The sequence below is a fragment of the Callospermophilus lateralis genome, chromosome 19 (genome assembly GCF_048772815.1).
Source record: "Callospermophilus lateralis isolate mCalLat2 chromosome 19, mCalLat2.hap1, whole genome shotgun sequence".
In the NCBI taxonomy this organism is placed as follows: domain Eukaryota; kingdom Metazoa; phylum Chordata; class Mammalia; order Rodentia; family Sciuridae; genus Callospermophilus; species Callospermophilus lateralis.
The window spans coordinates 3573658-3593890 of NC_135323.1; positions in this window are offsets into that span (position 1 = coordinate 3573658).

A 20233-nucleotide genomic window follows, 5' to 3' on the forward strand; every position below is an offset into this window, starting at 1 on the left:
AATCAGCTTGGAAATTAAGGTTTCTGAAGGGAACACCTACTCAGCCCTAATAATAGGGGAACTACCGTCCTAATTATCATGTGGTGCAAGCAGGCACATCATTAACTAACTTTGCTCAGCTACTGCAATTAACGAGCATCAATAGATTGAGTAAATTATTAATAATAACCCGCACAGGCTCCAGTACACGCGGATGGTTCTATTTTTTTTTTTCAAGTAAGAAGCAAAAAGTTCACAGCTGATATCCAAACAACCTTTGATTTATCTCTTTCACAACATCACCAATACTTTTTGAATATATATATTTTTTTTTCTGGAGGCAATTACAGTGGCGAAGAATTAAATCATGAGAAGAGAAGGCGGTATCCTGGCCGTGGGCAGTGCCATCTAACAGAGGGACCAGGTACCAGGAGCCAACAGCATCATCACCTGTGGCTCACCTTCTTCAGGGGGATCACTGCCGTGCCCGAGCGGTGGCAAGGGTGGAAGCTACGGAGGTTGTCACCTTACACAGCAGAGTGTGAGTCAGCAGTTCTCCAACACAGCCTAGGGACCAATTTAGGTTTATGATGATCACAAACAATCTCTTCAAGTGTGGGACATTAAGAAAAGGTGGCCCAGGCCAGTGTGGGCGTGAAGAAGAAAACCACAGAAGAAAGACAAAGAACAGCAGGTACAGGAAGCACCAGGGGCTCGGCTAAGGGGGCACCCACCCACAGGTGAGACCCTTCCCGCCTCTGGCCCTTTCATTGTCCCCAGGTTCCAGGTGACTAAAACACATTCTGGGTCCTACAACAGAAGGATGCATGGATGGGCAACAGCAGGACAGCCCAGGGACAGCCACTGCAGGCCCTGCACCATGCAACAGGGAGCAAAGGACAGGCCTCAGCCTGGGGCAGGAGGTCCCTACAAGGCTTCCCATAAGCACTGGAATCTCAGCTGGATTTTTCTTGATATCTCACTCTCACTCACACACACACACACACACACACACACACACACACACACACTAGCAGTAGAGCTGACCAGAGGTGGAGAAAGGCCTGGCTGAGAAGACGCCACTCACAAGCCTGGGCGTGGGAAGGGCACGGTGGTCTGGAGGGTGACCTGGCCTCTGATGTAGAGCAGAGGGACCTGGAGAGTCGGGCGGCTGAGACCAAGACTGCTGGCTGTGGGTGAGGGGCAGGGTCTGTGGTCTCGAGCACCAGGGCCAGACTTCACGCACTGGGCGGATCCGCAGAGCTGCAGGTGGAATGGAGTGGAGGAGGCCCAACACCGCCAGGGAAGGAAGCCAGGGGCCAGCCCAGGCAATGGCCAGACTCGGTCCTAACCAAGGACTCCGCCGTGGGAATGGAGCAGAGTTCAGAGGACGCGTGTTTGTGACCACTGAGAGACAAGGCCACGAGCGTGACTCCTTACGCTCCATCTCGAGGGATGACACTACCGCTAACTTCTGGCCAGGCAAACGGTCCCACTGCAGAAGCCACCGCCGCGAGGAAGTCCAGGAACCTCAGCTCTGAACAAAGTACATAAAGGTGGAGCCTTGGGAAAACCAGGCCTGAGCAGGTGACTTTCAGAACTCACTGCTCCTTTCCGTCTCCCTGAAACTGAGTTTGCAAAGGGTGGTAGACCAGAAGGCCCTTCCCCTTAAGACAATCAGTGACCCAGGACTGATGGCAAAACAATGGGGCCGCAGGTCTTTCTACCTTCCTGCCCCCTTCACAAGAAAGGCACCCAGCTGAACTTATGGAAGACACATGCAGAGTCATCTGGCTGCTACCTGTGAGCAGCAGGAGGGAGGGAAAGGGTGACCCAAGGGCTAGACTGCTACAAACATGCTCAGAGTCTCTCTGCAACCAGTGCCCGGGGCTGCGGGCCACAGGCCCCATCTCAGGCAGCTCTGCCTCCCGGGCTCCTCAGGTCTCTGCTCAAACGATTGCCTCGTTTTGAGACCATTCAAGCATGTTAAAACTGTAGACAGCAGAACAGCACATCTATTCAATGACCACTTAAACTATACAACTGGAATTTATCACAAGTACAAGGAAACAGTGAGTCGTTAGAAAATCAAACTTGGAAAATCTTCTCTCAATCAAACAGCTGTTTTCTGTTCGGGGAACTGGGCACTGCAGCCTTAAGACATTAAATATATATACAGCCGCCTCTCTCGGAGCATAAACAGGATCTGAGGGGGAGGCCCGGGGAACAAACGGTTTTAAATATGCAGAGGAGGACCCTGGGACCAGGCACAAATAATACAGGAGAAGGCAAGAAATCAATTTTGTGGCAGCCTGTGTGGTTGCTAAAGTCGGGCTTCTTGGAGTTCCTTACGATTGGTATTGAAAGGAAACCTCCTCTGTAGACAATGCCCAGGATGCCTTCTAGACTTCATCCATTTGCATTAAAATTCTGCTTCCATATTGCTGGTTTGATGGACCTCGGGCAGCAGGAGGTCTAAAGATCTGTGTCCTAGGAGCAGAGAGGAACAGCCCCCTTTGCTGCTGCTGTTCTTCCTCCTTGGTCTCCCTAGGTTGATTGTGCTCCATTTCCTGGAGACTGGCTCTCACCAGGTTTAGTCATCTTTCGTCATCTGCTAAAGAGAGACCTTTCCACTTGACCTCTGAACCGGCTGAGGCAGTTCTTACCCTCGTCCACCTCCCACATGACCGCGAGGAGTTCAACCAGAAATTGTTCCTTGGAAAGCCACTTAGAAAAATGTCCCCATTGCCTTTGCTCCCAATCACAACTTTAGCCTTCCCCGATTCCAATCTTGGCTTCTAGGGAAGTCCTGCACCCTGTCCTTATTTTTTTGCTATCAAACTCAGCATGCCGTCTGCCCGGACTGCTTCTGAGACGCACACAAGGTAGCCTCGCACAGCGCCGGTAGGTAAAGGGAGAGAGGGGGCCATGTGCATGAGCCTCCGGAGCAAGGAAGAGGCGTGAGACGAAGCTCGGGGAAAGGCTGAGGGAGAGGGGCACTCTGACTTCAGTCACACCAAGTCCTTGGCCCTCGGCGGCCAATGAACAGAATCAAGGAATGTGCATGACACATCACACACGGCACCCATCCTCACGGCAGCTTGGAGAGACACGAAGATCTGCGATAACACAGGGTGCACGTAAACGCGGGCACCCACCCCGGGGCTGAAGGGAAGCATTGTTCTTTCTATGCTAACTGTCAGGTGCAGAGTTCCTGCAGGGACAGGGAAGGGGCTTTACATACGAGCATGTTGCTCTTGCCTTGTTCCAGGGAGGAGCCCAAGGAGAGAGAGGAGGAATAGAAACGTTAACTCCAGTGGCCGGTGAGGTTGAGCCCTCTGTAGCCTCGGGAAGCTGGAGACCACCTCTCCTCACGGAAGCCTGGTGGAGGAAGAGCTGATGGGCAGGCGACAGTAGCTGCCACCCCAGTTTCCTCTCTGGCTTTTCCCAGCAAAGACTGCAAGATAGATTGCAAGCAGGCAGAGCTATCATCTTTAGTGCCAGAGAAACACGCAATTGCAATACTTGACATTTGCAGTTGCTTCATGGGGTCTTGGGCTCTGTCTCATGGGAAGTGGGGGGAGGCTGAAAGTGGGACCAGCCACCACTTCTCCTCTGGTGTCCATGACACTATGCCACTCTGTCCCTCTGGTCAGGACCAGCTCCTGCGTGCAGAACTCATCTAAAAACTCACGTTTGCCCCTTTGGAACTGTTAGAGGAAGAGGGGAGTAAGCAGTTTTAATCACAGCACTCTTAGCCCCCAGCTGGGTAATCAAACTGCAGAAGCAGATGGGTGAGCTGTTGAAGAGGAAGAAAGAAGAGATGAGCGGGGGTCGGGCAGGGGTGCAGGTGGGCATGTGGCCACTCGGCTGAACCCGGGGGAGCGGTCACAGACTGACAGGATGGGGGCCTAGAACCGGACTGTAGGTACAGGGACACAGTGGGCCATATGCATGAGTCATGTGTGTATGAGAGAGAGAGAGAGAGAGAGAGAGAGAGAGAGAGAGAGAGAGAGAGAGAGAGATATTAACAGATTGATTTGGACGTGGTCCTGATGTTGTCTCTAAACAGCCATATCATTGGAGATATCAAACTCAAAAATACATTAAAAAAAAAATTGAAGACCTTAATTAGCACCTAAATAAAACCAAACTCAGCTATTAAGCACCTATAAAACAAGTCTGGCTCCTAAATGGTCTCACTGACATAATTCAGAAAGATAGAAACATACAATTGCTTACGGTCCTAAGACGAGGATCTGAACTCTTTTGAAGCACAAGAAAAATGCACATGGAAGGAGCAGGGGATGGAGCTGTGCCCCTGGCTGGAGGGAAACCACCTGGACGAGACCCGCGGTCGCCCCCATTTGGAAGGGGATCACTGTCAAACCAGAGTGGGTACCAAAGGAGCAGCCCAGCCCCTGCTGGCCGGGGCTGGTCAGGAAGAGCCACTTAAAGGAGACAATGTAGCTGCCCAATGTAGTGGCTTCTTCCAGCTGCTCGCTAGAGGAAGTGGGAGAGAAGGTTTTCACAGGCAAAAGACCCACCGGAGACGCTGCACAGCCGGAGACCCCAGGTTGCAATCCCAAGCAGCCTGCCGCAATCACCTCCCGGGGCCACGGGGCCCCTTAGTTCCAGGGCTTGGTTTGCTGCAGACTTAGGGCTCTTTTACACAGTGACGCAGGAAAACACTGTATTTTCCTGAATGTACATGTGGGGCAGTCTACTGGGCAGGGTGACAGGAAGCCCCACATCAGGGACACCATGGCTCAGTGAGTGCGCAGAGGAAGGCCCTCTGTGGCCTCCCTGAGTGTCCACTTGGACACTATTAAGTAGGAATTATTAGATGGTATTTAGAATCATCAGGTAGTTCTACCTCTCTCTGAGCTGGGAGCTCTCAATCCAGTAACCATAGACCACGTTCAAGGTCAGGTAGCGAAGACTGTGGGTCCTGGGTCACGGGGCCAAGCAGGGTCATGAGGCTGGGTTTACACATCCACCTGTGGGGAGGAGTTTCTCTGATTTTCGTTAGACTTTCAGAGAACTGAGACCCCAGGTGAGGAGATGGTCAAGGTGGGATAGGGGGTCTGCCCCTGGTATTCCTAGAACAATCAGCTTCATAAACTAGAGAGAGGCCCGGGACTATCCCTGGGAGAGGCAAAGCGCAGGCATGTTTTCCCCATGTAAGCAAACCTACAGACACATGGATCCTAAACTCAGCCTCTGCAACCACAGAAGGGCACCCAGGAACTAAACTGCGACCGCTCTGAAGTCAGCACTACCCCTGAAGGCAAACCCGGATTTATTTTCAGGAAAACCTACCAAAATTATTCCAAAGTTTTTGAACAGATATTACTGGGTGATATCCCAGACTGACGCTCCACAATGTGGGTGAATAGGGTCCCTGGCAGGAGGGTGCCGAGTAGAGGTATCTGACAAGTCGTAAAGGGGAAGATGTTTCTGCAAAGAGCCAGCTCCCTGCCCAAGATGCCCGCTCCCCCCCCCAAGGACACAGGGAAGGTAAAAAGGGTGAGTGAGAAGCTGTGGGAGAAAGCCACCCATAAATACAAGGTATTGTTATTGTTATTTTTATTGGAGCTTCTATTGCTTCCCGGGGAGGGGGTGGCCTATGCGAATAGGGCTAATTTTCTGCTTGACTCCAGACACATTCTAGATTACTGAGCCACATTTTATTTTAAATTGACTAATAAAGAAATCTCACACCCCACACCATTTCACATTTTCTTGGGTCGTTTGCTGTTCCCACCTTCTATAAAGGCTCAGTCCTGAGAGCCAGGTCAGAGGTGGGCGGCTGAACGGTGTTCCCTCCCCCACAGCCTCCTTCCCCTCTCTCTCTCTCTCTCTCTCTCTCTCTCTCTCTCTCTCTCTCTCAATTTGCCCCAACCAAAGCACAAAGGAAGTGACAAGGAATTGTAGCCTTTATGCTTAGTTTAAAAAAAAAAAAAAAAGACAAAAAAAAAAAAAAACTGTACGGCCTTTTGCTTTCCCCACATAAAAATAAATGGAAAACATTTTGCAAATGTCAAATACTATATAAAAGGAAAAAATATGAAGGACACTGGACACATAAACAATGATACTAATGACAAATTTTACCTCTCCTAGAGCACTCTCAGCCGCCCAGTTCCAATTTGGGAGTTTTATCTCAAGGGTCAGAAATCAGCTACATCCTAGGTGGAGATGTATTCTCCAAGAAAAATACTCCCTAGACGTGTCCACCAAAGACACTGAGAAAAACAGAAGGTGAAGGAAAGAAAACCGCGCAGGCTGGCCATTTTCTTGGTCAGTCGTTCACTGGACAAGGTGTTTTAAGCAACCCTAAGGGTCCAAAGTGGTGTAGAGCCTGGGGCACAGCAGGAGAGGTGGCCCCTGCCCAAAGGCGCAGCCTCAGGGAGGGGGACAGTCACAGGGGTCTGCATATGCAAACCACAGAGACCACATCTACTGAGGGCAGCCTCAAGGGGGCGCTAGGGCTGCAGTGGAGACCAAAGGGTGAGGAGAGCCAGCCCTGGCACCTGGGGCAGAACTCCATCATGCAGTGACCCAGGATCCCTCAGGAAGCCAGAGCAGCCTGCAGATGGACCGGGGACTCAAACTGAGACTGGCCCTTGCCTCCAGGGCAGGGTGACCAGTCTGCATTAAGGACACGGAAACCCACTGAAGCTCTTCACTGGGCGGGAGGCGATGCCAAAGGTTCCCGTGTTGGAGGCATGGCCCCAGGGTGGCAGTATGCACCCTTCAGAGCTGGGGACTGGCGTGAAATCCTCTGTCACGGGGGGCATGCCCTGGGAAGGGATGCAGGGATGTCCTGTAGGATCCTGATTAATCTTGTGAAAGTGCTGACACCACCCAAGCTCTCTGGCTTCCTGGTTTGTGTGAAGACATAAAGTCTCACACTCCCACATACAAACCCGCTATTGCCATAGGCCATGGTGACATGCAGCCACTTTACAGAACTGAGCCAATGCTGGCTCCATGCCTCTGAACCTCCAAGACTGTGAGCAAATAAACCTCTTTTCTCCATAAGCAGTCCACGCCAGGTATTTTGTCGCAGTGATTGAAAAGTTGGCTAATGCTCACATGAGGGGATTTGTGACTTCTCGCAAGTCACTCCGCCTGCTATGTGGACAACAGGATCAAGGGGACAGGAACAGAAGCAAGGGTCTAGTTACAAGTCCTAGTGAAGCCACTTGGTGATAGATGGTGGTGGCTTTGACAAGGCTGGTGACAGTGGGGACGGAGAGGGGCAGATGGGTCAGGGCTTACTCACAGCTTGGATGTCAAGAAAGAGGAGCAGGAGTGGCGCACCCAGACTGGAGCAGCCCGTGCCTCGCCAGCACTTGGGAACACCGAAGCAAGATTCGCGTAACTCATCCCAAGTACCAATGACATTAATATTTTTATTATTAGCATATTGTCCTTTATTAGTTTTGGGGAGTCACAAATCCCCCCTGCTCCCCTCCCCAATAGAGAGATGACCCTTGACCCCCTCTACCAGGATTAGATTTGGGCGCTTTACGGTTTCATGGCATCTGCCTGCCTCTCCCTAGGTCAGCCCCCATAACTTTCATCCCTCCGTCATCTGACCAGGTCCACTCCCGGACTCCCGTATCCTAGGGTCCACCCAGAAGGGGCTCCATCTGGATGGTCAGCACGGCAGTCCCAGAACCGAGCACTGCCTGGTAACCCATGGGCTCGGTGAAGCGGATAAATATTGGATGCAAGTAAACGGCCTGCAGTGAGCTCAGGAGCGTCCAGGAGATGAAGCCCAGGAAGCCATCTGAGCCCAGCGTGACACCCACCGCGTTTCCTGGTCTCCCCACAAGGATCCTCCCACTGGCTCCCCAGCCGCCTGCGAGTCTAGACACCCCCTTCTGATCCAGCTGGCGCCTCCCTGCACAGGATGACTCATGGCTCAGAAACCACCGGAGCTCCCAGGGCTGGCCGAGGAGGCTTCCCGGCAGCACAGGGAGGGGAGGCTGCGTCCTCCCTTCTAACTCACCTCCTCCTCATCCCTCCCTTCCCTCCCACTTCCCAGCGCCCAGCCTTGGGGGGCCGGGGCGCGTACCTGGATTCCTTCTGGAAAGGCTAGTTCCTTATGGAAGCGCTTCCCTAAAGAACCTCATGAGCCTGTCCTCGGGAAACTCCATGAGCCGGCGCAGGGCTGGGCCCTCCTCACATGTTTTCTGACCCTGGTCTCTCCCAACCCCAGCTTCAGTGGTTAATGGGAGGAGGCCACTCTGAGAAATCCTGCATTACAGGTTTTAGAGAGGAACTGTTGGTTCAGGCACTGGCCATGTGCAGCCTGGAGAGGCAGCAGGTTCGTTCATCCCCAAACAGAAAAGTGCCCCGAATTCATGCCTGTATTCCTTTGGAAGTTTAAAAAATATGCATTAAGGTCCCACTATGCGCAGAGCCAGGGTATCTATTGCTGTCTAAAACAGGATCTCTTTCTTCCCGAAGTACCTCTTGCGAAAGACGATAAAGAATGAGCTCCGAACACTTGCAAACGGAGTTACGTGGCATGGAGAAAGCGAAGGTCCTATGATACAAGGCCAGGGTGAAGAGGGTAGCCACTTTAGATCAGGTGGCCAGGGAGATGACCAGGAGAAGGTGAAGGGGAGCTGACATTTACTATAAGATGCAAAAATTAAAAGGATCCTACCATTCAGGGAATGAGGGAGAGAGGAAAAAGAGAGAGAGAGAGAGAAACACAGAGCGCCTCACAGAGAGAGTCCTAGGCAGAGGGAAATGCATGAACCAAGCCTGAGGCAGCAGCAGTGTCCTCGGACAGTACCGCCAACCCCCAGTGCCCTGGCAGGCCCTCCCTCCCCCGCCACCCCACTGGGCTGAAGTTCTGCTCCATCCACGGCTCTCTTCCTCCACGGCCCAGACACGGACAAGCTCCCCCATCCCCAGGTCCTTGCTCACTCCTCAACAGGTGGACACTTAGGTCCTGTCCACCCTCAGCTGAAAGAGCCCCAGGAAGGTCCTACGAGGACTCCTTGTTGGTACTTCCATTTCCGGTCTTCGAGATCTAGGCAGCCTTGACCTCGCTCACCCCACAGCACCCCCAGACCCTCTCCTGTCCTCTGCCTCTTCTTCCAAGGTGAAGCTGTCCTGCTGGACTCCTGCTGGACTCCTTTCAGGTCAACAGAAGCGGAAGCAGCACAGGTTGCCCTGACCTGCCCTGCTCGGCCAGGCCCGGCGCTGATCCCTCTCCAAACCTGGCTGCAAACTGGTTGGGGACATTGGGTCGGCCACTTCTTCCTCTCATTCTCTACCCCTGCAGGTAGGAGGACCCCCTTTGTCTCTGGGCCTGAGAGGAGATGGGAGGACGAAGGGTGGGGAGGGGAGAAAGGGAGGGAGGCCCCAGGGCAGGAGAGGATGCTGCCTGTGGGAGCCCCCCTTCCCCACACCAGGGGGTGCTTGTGCGCAAAGTCCCGCGTGGGGAGGCCTCGGTGGCTCTAATGGGGACAGATGGGAAGAGAAAGAGGAGCGAGGGAGGGCTGTCTAGGTGACCAAGAGCTCCACCCCGCTACGACGGCGTCTGTGAGTTCAATGGCAAGCCTGACCCGGTCACTGGTAGGTGATCCGGTGGGTGGTCAGGCCGCGTCCTCCCTCTGTCCCCGAGGGTGACGCTCTCCACCCAAGAAGCAGAACTTGGATGAGGATGAACTGACCTTGCCTACAGCAGCGAAGCGTCTTGTCGTGGAACTGAGTCTGTGGCCTAGAGTCCCACACGCCCCTCGGCTGTAGGCCCACAGGGGTCTGGAACTTGCTTGGGACTTCCTCAGCTCTGTGATACCAGGAGGACAACACTGCCCCTCCCCGGCAAGGTGACTGTCCCGTGCCCCACAGTGGCAAGGCCAAGAGTGACAGAAGACTGTCTGGTATGAAAACCCTTGGCCCTATTTAATCAATTTTATCACAGCCCCTATTTTTTTCCCATTTACTTCCACTCTGTCCCAGTGGTCTTCCGCCTCTTGTGACTTGGAGCATCCACTTCTCCATCCTCTGCCCAGGCTGGTCCTCACACCCTAAGCATTAGACTTGCCTCATCTGATTAGCCTGATGGAGTCAGGGCTTCCAATCGCTGAGTCATCCTTCCCTCCAAACACGGCTTCACTCGGGAGCGTGACTGGAGTCCAGAGCCCAGCTCTTCTGCTGTGTGACCGTGGGAGAGTTCCTAAACTTCTCCCTTTATGAAAACTTCATTTTCTCACCAGGAAGCCCGTGATACGGTGGGTGCACGAAGCTAGCTACTACTGCTTGTAGAGCTACACATTTACAATAGTATCTGGCAGATAATAGATGCTCACTAAAAATTAGATGGAGTTACTCGGCAAAGTAGTGTGTGAGCCTGCGTGTACAAGTTCTAAGAGGAAAGAGACCCTTGCCCTTTGGGCTATGTTGCTGTTGTCACATATGAGGTACATTCCTTGTGGAAAGACGAGGATTTCTAAAGCCAGCAAGGCTCTGGTGACCTCCTGGGTGCACCAGAAAGGGCCATGTAGCTGAGAAGGGATTCGACTTTGCTGCTATACTTACAACAGAAGTAGGAGCCCCTCTGCAGGGATGCAGGTGAGCTGTGACCAGTGCTGCCAGAGAGACAGGACCACAATACCACCCTCAGCTTCCTCGTCCCCTGCTGCCCAGGCCCACAGTGGACTTTTGTGAGAGAAATAAAGCTTACTCATGCCAACCCGGCAGGTCCTGGCACTGCGGCCACCATGTCAGAATGGGGCGCACCCCGGGGATGCTCCCCACCACCCACTGAAGGACTGTGCCCTCGTGGAGTGCTGCAAAGAGGGGCTTCCTCTGATGGCAGAGCTGCTCTGTGCACTCTCCAATACGGCCGTCACCAGTCACAGGGGACCCTGGACCCTTGAAAGGTAGCCCGTCGCCTGAGAACCTGGGTGACAAGTTTTATTTCACTTTAATGAATTTACATTTGAGTGGCCACTGTGGCTCCTGGCTACCTCACCGGCCAGGAAGAAGGGCTGCCGTTATTCTGCCCCTTGGAAATTCCAAACTGTCCCGATTCTTGAAGTCTTCCCCGGCATGGAAAACCACTCCTGGCCATTCCCACGGCCCCCTGGCTGATGCTCATTCACTCAGCCGCAATGACACCGCGCCCCTTCCCCAGAAGTCACGAGCGGCACCAGGCTTCACACAAAGCACAGTCAGGCGCAAGTGCTAGTCACCAAGAGGGCCGCCTGTTTCCAGACCAAGAGGCAATTCCAAAAGCCCAAGGCCAATGAGCCGGGGTGCCAGACCCAAATAGAGCAAGCAGAGCTGCCTGTGAAGGATCCTAGTCCAAACTACCTGCAGAGGCAGATCCGTACCCCAAAAGACCGAAACAAGTAGAATGAGGCCTTCGGAATGATGACATGTTGTTAATTGAAAATGTTAATCACGTCATATTAGGAGGAAGACAGGGTTAACTTGGTAAGATTTCAATTCGCCAGGCCTTATCTCGTGTTGGAAAGAACCAGATGATTAATCCTCTGTATTCTTCGGGGATACGCCGAACAGCAGCAATTAAATTAACAACTACAAAGTTTATGCTCAGAGATTCAAAAATGAAAGACGGAAACACTTTAATTTTTCACAAGTTGTTACCTTAATTATCTTCTTATTGCTCTGTCTCTTCCCTCGTTACAAGAACACACCCCTTAGTATTCATGGATCCCTTTAATTTGCTGCAGCTCAGTAACAATGTAAGAAACGTCATCCCGGATGCAAAGCCATACATCTTACTTTGTGTATGTTCACTGAAAATAAATTGCACTGCTGTGCCTAGTCTCCGTGTTCATTCTGCAGAGTGCTGACAAATCTCCATTTGCCTGCAAGGGACTCAGACTATCTGGAAACCCATGCACGTGGCAGGTTCTTTATCATCTGATCCCGACAGCAGCCACAACCCGATTCCTTGGGAGAACAGGAGAAAGCTTAATTGGTCGGGTTAATGGAATCCAATAAGGAAAGAGAGCAACGTGGTAGTTAGGGAAATAAACAAGAACCCAAATCGAAACTTCTATTTCTAACATACATTAGAAGAGGTTTCTGGGAAGTGGACATCATCAGATGCAAAACTTTTAAAGCCTGTTTTATTTTGTCTCACTTCTCAGAAGGAACCCTACCTTGCAAGGATCAGATAAGTCTTCTCTGTCAGAGTGCAGCTAATCAAAACCGAGAAGGGGGGGGCGAGGCAATAGCCACTACCATACAGCCAGAAAATGCTGGCTCACGGTGATTTAACAGGTCCCCTGACATCTGTGCATTAAAACTGCAACCATCACGAAGGCTCTCTTCACCTTGCATGTTCCTTTAACATTGACTCAGAAGCCTGTTTGCAAATGGAGCAGAGCGTACAAGTCGCTTGCAGCAGGAGGGCAGCCTCTGCCGCAGCCACAGAACCCGAGTGGCCTCGCAGCCTGAGCGGGCACCCCTGACGTGAACGGAGGCTCACTGGAATCCTTTCCTTTTCTTCACAGAGCATTTTCTGGTTGAGGGGGTGGGAGAATCTATGACCTAATTAAGGAAATAGGCTGGCAATTTGGCAACTGTGAATGAAATCAGAAACGAACCTTACCCCCAAAACCCTGGGCGGCCACTGCAGCAATGTGATCAAGTGATTGGGAGCCCAACCTGGGAAATGCATGCAAACATATCAATAATTGAAGGCATCGCGTCCTCAGTGCCTGAAGAAGCAATCAGCACCACTATAAATCCTCCCCCAGAGTGATGGGAGAGCCCTGACGGTTATATATACTGGGGCAGTATCATCACTGAGTCCACTTTCTGACTTTCCAAAGTTTCACAGCAAAATGTCATATCCCCGGAGGACGCCCTCCCAACAAATTATTAACACAGCGCTATTGATCATCACCCAAATGGCAAAAATCTCAATAAATTTCATCTGGACCTTTACAGAAACCTCAAAAATGCATTACGCCCCTCTCTGCTGACCACCGGTTTTATGATCGCTATTGTATTTGCAGGGCAGTCAATTTTATACAGCATAACCAACTGCCAAGCGCTAACGCGATTCCCTCCATTACGGAGGCCCATGTATTAAATTTAGTGAAGCACAATATCAGACTTCAAATATTGCAAGGCTCAGAATTGAATGCCGCAGAGCCTAATGTCATCAACCTGACAAATACACTGACTGATTAAGTAGCAGATCATGTATTCATATTTGGAACTGATGTTCTTTCTCTGTTTGGCTGTATACTTTTTGGATTAGCCATGATATTTCAAAATGAATGGTGTGTTCCAGAGAATCAGAGAACTGACAGCAGAGGAGCTCTGTCCCTTCCCCTCCTCTTCCCCCACCCACCTTCATGGCAGATCAATTATTACTTTCTTAATGATGTGCTATTATACGTCTAGCGAAAACGTAAGCACAACTCAGAAATATGTCATTTTTTCAATAAACAGCTTATTGTTTCTTTTGTCTCCCATCAATGAGAATAAGCTTTAAAGTTATCTTTAGTCTATGGATAAAATAGAAGGTCTTTGGGGGACTAATCATCTCTCCGTCTCTCTCCTGCTTTGAGGGAAGACAAGGCTCTTCTCTGCCTCTCCCTCTCTTGTGATTGATTCTTCGTTTATTGTAACAAAGGCCACTCAAATTGCTGAATTTTCTTGAAACAGTTTGCTTTATTTGAATGCCAATCAACTATTTTAGCCACTTCTCTTTGGGGAAACCATGATTATTGCCCTGATCTCCACCCAGTCTGTTCATCCCACACTGAAATGCACTGATCCATCCACGGAAGGAGGAGGCTGGGTACGGAGTATCTTAAAAGCCAGAGCTCATGGCCTTTCCTCTCTGCGGCTTGTACACAAAAGAACGCTTTGCCCAAAATATAAATCTCTCTCATGATATGGAATATACCAATATATTTTAAAAGTATATATTCTCTCTTCCCTTCTTTTCTCCAAGACCTTGAAAAATCTGATGCTAACCTCTTTCTAGGTCATTAATTCTGATATGAAAAACTACATTTTGCATGCCTACAAGTCTCAATATCGAATATTAGTTTTGCGATAATGAGGTCACCTCCAAGAATTGAGAACACATCAAGGCTGGGAGAAGTCATGGTTCATTTTCCCATGCGAGTCTTAAGATGCAACGTCTCAAAGACACAAAGTGTGACCTGTGGGTGCTGGGCACGGTTTTCATGCAAAGATGACAGGGGATCTGTCCTATCTCCAGGAGGCAGCGTTCTGTGTCTCCATGGTGGCTGCTGGTTGGATTTCTCTCTTGGTTTTGCTAAGCTCCTTTACCTAAGGGTTCAGCTACTGGAAACAGCTCATGTAATTGGCTCATGCAATGTTGTTACAGTGAACATCATGCCCCACAGAACATCCATGTTGTAGCACATTATGGCAGGATCTCTCCTTTTCAAAAGCTGTATAGTATTCCCTTACATGGGCATATCACATTTGCTTTGTGCATTCATTTCCATCATTGGACACACCAGGTGCTTCTGCCTCTTGGCTATAGCAATTAATGCTGCAGTGAACCTGGGGGTGCCAAGGTTCAGTTATGATTTTAAAGTTCCCCGGGTCATTCTAATGTGCACTTTGGGTAAGCAGCTACTTCTCTGAGATATTGTGGACATCCTCACCGCTAGAAGTAATATGTGACCCCCCTCAAAGCTGTGCCATGTGGATGCTGAGAATTAAGGAAACATAATTCCATGTATTTACAAGCCTTTCAACAGACCGCAAATCCAGTTCCTTCAAAGAAGCTAAGTGTTCCTTTTGCACAAGAGCCTCTGGGCAGATGCACAAGGGACCATGGGGCTGACTATCTGCCAAAAAAAGAAGTCCGACTTTAAGCAAAGGAGGCTCTGCACATCTCAACCGGGTAGAGCTGTCGCTGCAAGGATGGTGCGCAGGGGCCCGCAGTGCTCCAGGCAACCAGCTTGACTCCTACACAGCTCCAAAGGCTTGCCTGGCCTGCCACAGGGCTCCAGGTGCGCCTCAGCCCTCTCAGCAGGAGGCTCCTCCACCACAAAAGGCAGATTCCAGAACCTATTGTGCAGAAGCAGTGGACAGAAAGCAGCCAGCCAGGACCTGAAGCAGGAGTAGGCAGTGGGCAGAGGCTACAGTGGTTCTCATGGTCAAAAGACACTTTCAAGGCATACGGTTCTAACGTTTCAAACGTCCATCTGATTAGAAATAAGAGGACGGATCCAACCCACTGATAGGTGAGAAGCTGATCACAGAACTGAAGACAGTAAGGGCTGCCCCACCCCCATCATCTCTTTTGGATAACACCCCAGAATCATCGGTCAGAGTATTAATGAGATTTGAAGACTGGGATTATTCTTGGTCCTCCCTTTAGTTTTCTACCAATTTTTTTAACGCACATGACAATAGTGGAATGCATTACACTTATTATTACCCATTAACAGCACAAGTTTTCTTAACCTGTACCAATGCCGAATATTTTCCTTGATATGAGGGGGAGACTCAAAGTGGGGTAGGGAGGGAGAGCATGGGAGGAAGATGATTTCTAGATAGGGAAGAGGGGTGGGAGGGAAAGGGAGGGGGAAGGGGAGTAGCAAGGATGGGGGAGTGTGATGATCAGTATTATACAAAATACCCGTAAGAAGACTTGAAGTTGGTGACAACATACCTTATATACAGAGATATGAAAAATTGTGGCGTAAATGTGTATTAGGAATTGTAATGCAAAAAAAAGAGCGCATGTCTAATGGCATAATTTGGCATGAACATACTTTATGTACAGAGTTTTCTACCGATTTTAAATAAATATATATCGACAAAATTTGAGCGCATTATTCAAAGCAGAGAATTCCCCCCGCCCCCGAAATCATCTTCTGGAAACTTGTCTATTGTTTAAGGATTTTTAAAACAATCATAGTCTTATATTATGGAAGGGGAATATGAAGAGCGCTGGAAATGTCATGAGCTGTGAAACCTCTGTGTCCAGGTGGAGCCTAGACATCCTCCTCAAGGATCGTCTCCTGCCCGCTGCCCACCCTCCAAGGCTCTCCTTCCTTGTCCCACGGCACCCTCAGGATCACCGCGTCATCCCTGGATGTGCCGACTGAACACGGACTGCAACGCCTTGGTCGATCCCCAGTGAAAAGAGCAAATGTAACACCTCGCCCTGGGGTTCCAGGGTCTGAAGACATGGCCTCCCCGTAGAACTGTGCCCCAATGTCCCTGCCACAGCTCTCTCAGTGGGGGCCGCTACTGTGGGGCCTGGTCTCCATCCCTTATCCCATCTTCTTCTTCTGAAAAGGGACTTTCTTCGTGTACTGGCCGCCTCTAGGACCTGTGGTTCGGGAAGGGCTCCCTCCTTCCTCTCACCTCAGGATGGACATGCCCCGAGTCCAACCAACAAGGATCTTTCTTGGCCCTGGCTGAAAAGACATGCCCGGTTGTGGGGCCAGACAGTCAGCCAAAACAACGTAAATGCACTGTCTCGGGACCTGGAGTCAGACTTACCGGGATCCTTCTAAAAACGTAACTTTGGGCAAGCTGCACTATCCTCATGACAGACTCGTTACCAAAGAGCTCCAATTCTCCACCCTGCCCTTTGACATCAGCATGAAACCCACCCATGGAGTGGCAGCGTCCACCTTCCCCTCCTCGGAACCTGGGCTGGAGGACTTGTTGCCCACTCTGGCCAAAAGACAGGGCAGATGTGACGATGTGCCTGATCCATGCCCAAGCCTCAGGGCCCTGAGCACCTACCCCTTTCTGCCTGCCCAGCTGTGCTGGCTCACCGTCCCTCCTCTCCCCCACTCTGAAAACCTGCTAGGAGGGACAGGCAGTGCAGAGCTGGGCCATCTCAGCCAAGGTCACCCCAGGGCATCCCCCCATCTGCCAACTGCCTACTCAGGAGAAGCAACAAATGGTTGGACTGGAATGCCACCAAGCTTGGGGCTACTTGATACGCAGCAGCCTGACGCAACCACAGTGCACCCCAAATTCATTACATTAAAATGGGGCTAATGAGGTCAACATAAATAAGATACATTTATATCTAAATTTGTCATCAATAAGGAGGAATGAATGGATTTATATTTAAATGCACTATTCCTAATGAATTTAGATGTAAATCCTATGTTATGGGATTGTCGGGAATAAAGGACGTGATGGGTTAATGCTTACGCAGCTCTTAGAACAGTGAGGCGCCTGGTGCTGCCCTCACTCTCTCACTGCCTTGGGCTTTGCTCTGCTGGCCTTTGGCTGCCATGTTTGGGAAGAGGCATCCGCAGTGGCTTCCACCAGGTTTCCGCTGGGTGGGAGCAGCCTGGAGCTGCTGCGTCCCCTGAGATCCATCCCCAGCAAAGAAATCTCTCCCAGAAGATGATATCAGCAGAGCCAAGAAACAGGAGGGAGAGAGTTCAGGCAGCAGAGCTGTACATCGGGACCCGGCCGGGCCCTGGCTCTTGCAGTTGGGCAGACCGAAAAACTCTTCTGGGCCTGACCGCTGGGCTCTGATTCTGTCAGCGGCACCCAAGAGGGTTGCTGGGTCCAGTCCGGGTATTCCCGCCCACTGTCTCCACCAGGCCATCCGAACCAGATGTGCTGCACTTCAGCCAGTCCCCGTGGGGCTACCAAGGGCAGCAGGCGACCACCCATTCCTGGAGAGCACACAGCCCAGGTCCACGGGGTAAACCTCATTCATTCCTTAGCCACGCTGCTTTGAAACCATCACCAGGCCATGAGTTACCTCTGCACTCAGTGCTGACCGTCACCCTCAACGGCCCAACCCTGGTCCAGAGTGGATATGCCCATTCCCAGTACAGACACACAGACCCCCCACCCCCACCCCCAACACACACCATATCCCTGCATAGAGGAATAGAATAAGTAAACTTCAGCTATCAAAACCTGCTGTGGTCCAGTGCAGTGGTGCACACACCCATAATCCCTGTGGCTCTGGAGCCTGAGTCTGGAGGATCCCAAGTTCAAGGACAGCCTTCAGCAATTTAGCAAGGCCCTAAGCAACTTAGTGAAACTCTGTCTCAAAATAAAGTAAAATAATGGACTGGGGATGTGGCTCAGTAGTAAAGTGCCTCTGGGTTCAATCCCCAGCATACACAAACAAAAAACACTACTGTGGTCATTTCTGAATGATAATATATTTATTTTTCTATTTATTGGTAATACTGCATTGATAAAATGGGGATGCCAGTAGTATCGAAGTACAGAGGTAGATAATAAATATCAAATCAGTTATTATTTATAAAATGCTCATTGCCAGACCAGACATAGAGGAAACACTCTATTAGGCACTTCATCATTATAGTTGTTATTTATTTATTTAGATACTGGGGATATTAAAACTAGCAAAAAAAAAAAAATTAAAGAGGATTTCAGGTTGAATTTTTGGGGCAAATAACGCATTTCTGTATCTCAGTTTACCCTGTGCAGTTACGATGTCCAGCCACTGTGGTGCTGTGTGGGGTAAAGGAGACCACGCACATACAGTGCTTGGAACCATCTATGGCGTAGCATATAATAAGAGCGCAACAATCAGGCCATCCATATCTCCTAGGGGAAGAAAACAGTTTGTACTAGAGAACTGCTCTGCGTGGGACAAGTGATGAGTTTTTAACAAAAAAAACTAGGCCTTTAAACTGGATTCTTAAGAAAAACCCGATGCTGGTGATGGGTGCCTAATGTGCACCCCTGGCTTCCTGCTGAGGGTCTCATTTCCCACTCAGGCCCTGCAAGGGAGATCGCATTTCCACACCCATCGTACAGATAAAGATGCTGAGGTCCAGAGAAACGCAGCAACTAACCCAAAGTTCTACATCTGGTGAGTGGAGGAGCTGGGATTTGAACTCGGCACTCTGACCCCCACAGTAAAGCCACTACTCGGACCTCCTCCTCCTTCCTAGGAGCAAAACACCTCCCACGGGGTCACTTTGGTTTTCCTATAAGGTCCCGGCTTCAACAGTGAACTCCCCTCATCAAAACCAAACCTTGTCCCCAGGAAGCCAGCCCCTCCCTTCCTGTGTAGTGCCTGCCTCAAGTCCCCTCCCAGCCCCACGCTCTTCCAGCCCCGGGAATCCAGCTAATGGCGCCACTTCTTGGAGGTTTCAGATTTTAATTAGCTCATAAGTCTGTCACCGGCTGGTGGAATGTTTCTTCCTCAGGAATACACTTTAGTGATTCATGAATTGGAATCCTACAGTAGAGGTGGCATCCAGGGTTTCCACGCCGGCTGACTGCGGGCCCCGGAAGTGAGGCCCTCCCCGCTGACCCTCGACAGTAGCCCCTGCCTCCACAGGTCCACTGTGTTAGGGGGGATTCAGATCTACCTTGTAGTATTATCTGGGTCTAGGTGCACGGCACACATTTCAAGTCAGATATCATATCGACGTCTGTTTTATTTACGAGTCCAATAAGACGCCCCTGGCACTTGGAGGAAGGATAATGCGCTGCAGCCATTGGGGAGGGCCTTGTGGATGGACGTGCAGCTCTTCTAAGGGTGCAGGTCTGCTGCCTCTGTGATTCCAGTTTTAGAAGTCGGTAGATGGGAAGACCACAATGTGCCAAGATCTACGTCGAAAATTTGCTGATGTCGAATTTACGGGAACAGCTTTCACTCTTGGGGAAGGAGACTGCTCCCGTGCAGCCTGCCCTGCAGGGTGGGTGACGTTCTTAGAACAAGTGGCTGCTCCTCACCCCCATGAAACCCACCAGTGGCCTCCTTAAACTGCAAATTACACATCAAAAAAGTTTGCCTCATAAACTGTCAGTTGCCAAGTGTCATTATATGAATATAAATGTAAAAATCAGGCCCCTGTATGCACAGGTTTGGCACCCTTGGACTCAACCCACGTGAGTAAAGAATATTGGAAAAAGAACTGCATCTGTTCTGAACCTGTCTAGACTTTTCTTATTGTTTTCCCCAGGCGATACAGTACGACAATTATGTACGTAGTATATGGATTATTATAAGTAATCTGGAGATGGTGGAAGGTTTAAGCAGAGAGTGTGCACAGGTGCCACGTAGATACTATTCCACTTTACATGCAGGCCCTGAGCATCTTTCCATTTTAGCATCCACAGTCTTGGATCCAAGTCCCTGCAGACTCTGAGGATGATGGTCCTTTGAAGGAAATCAGCTTTGGGTTTGGTTGATTTTCTCTATTGCTTTTCTATTTTTAATTCCATTGATTTTTGCCCTCATATTTAGTATCTCCTCCTTTCTGTTGGC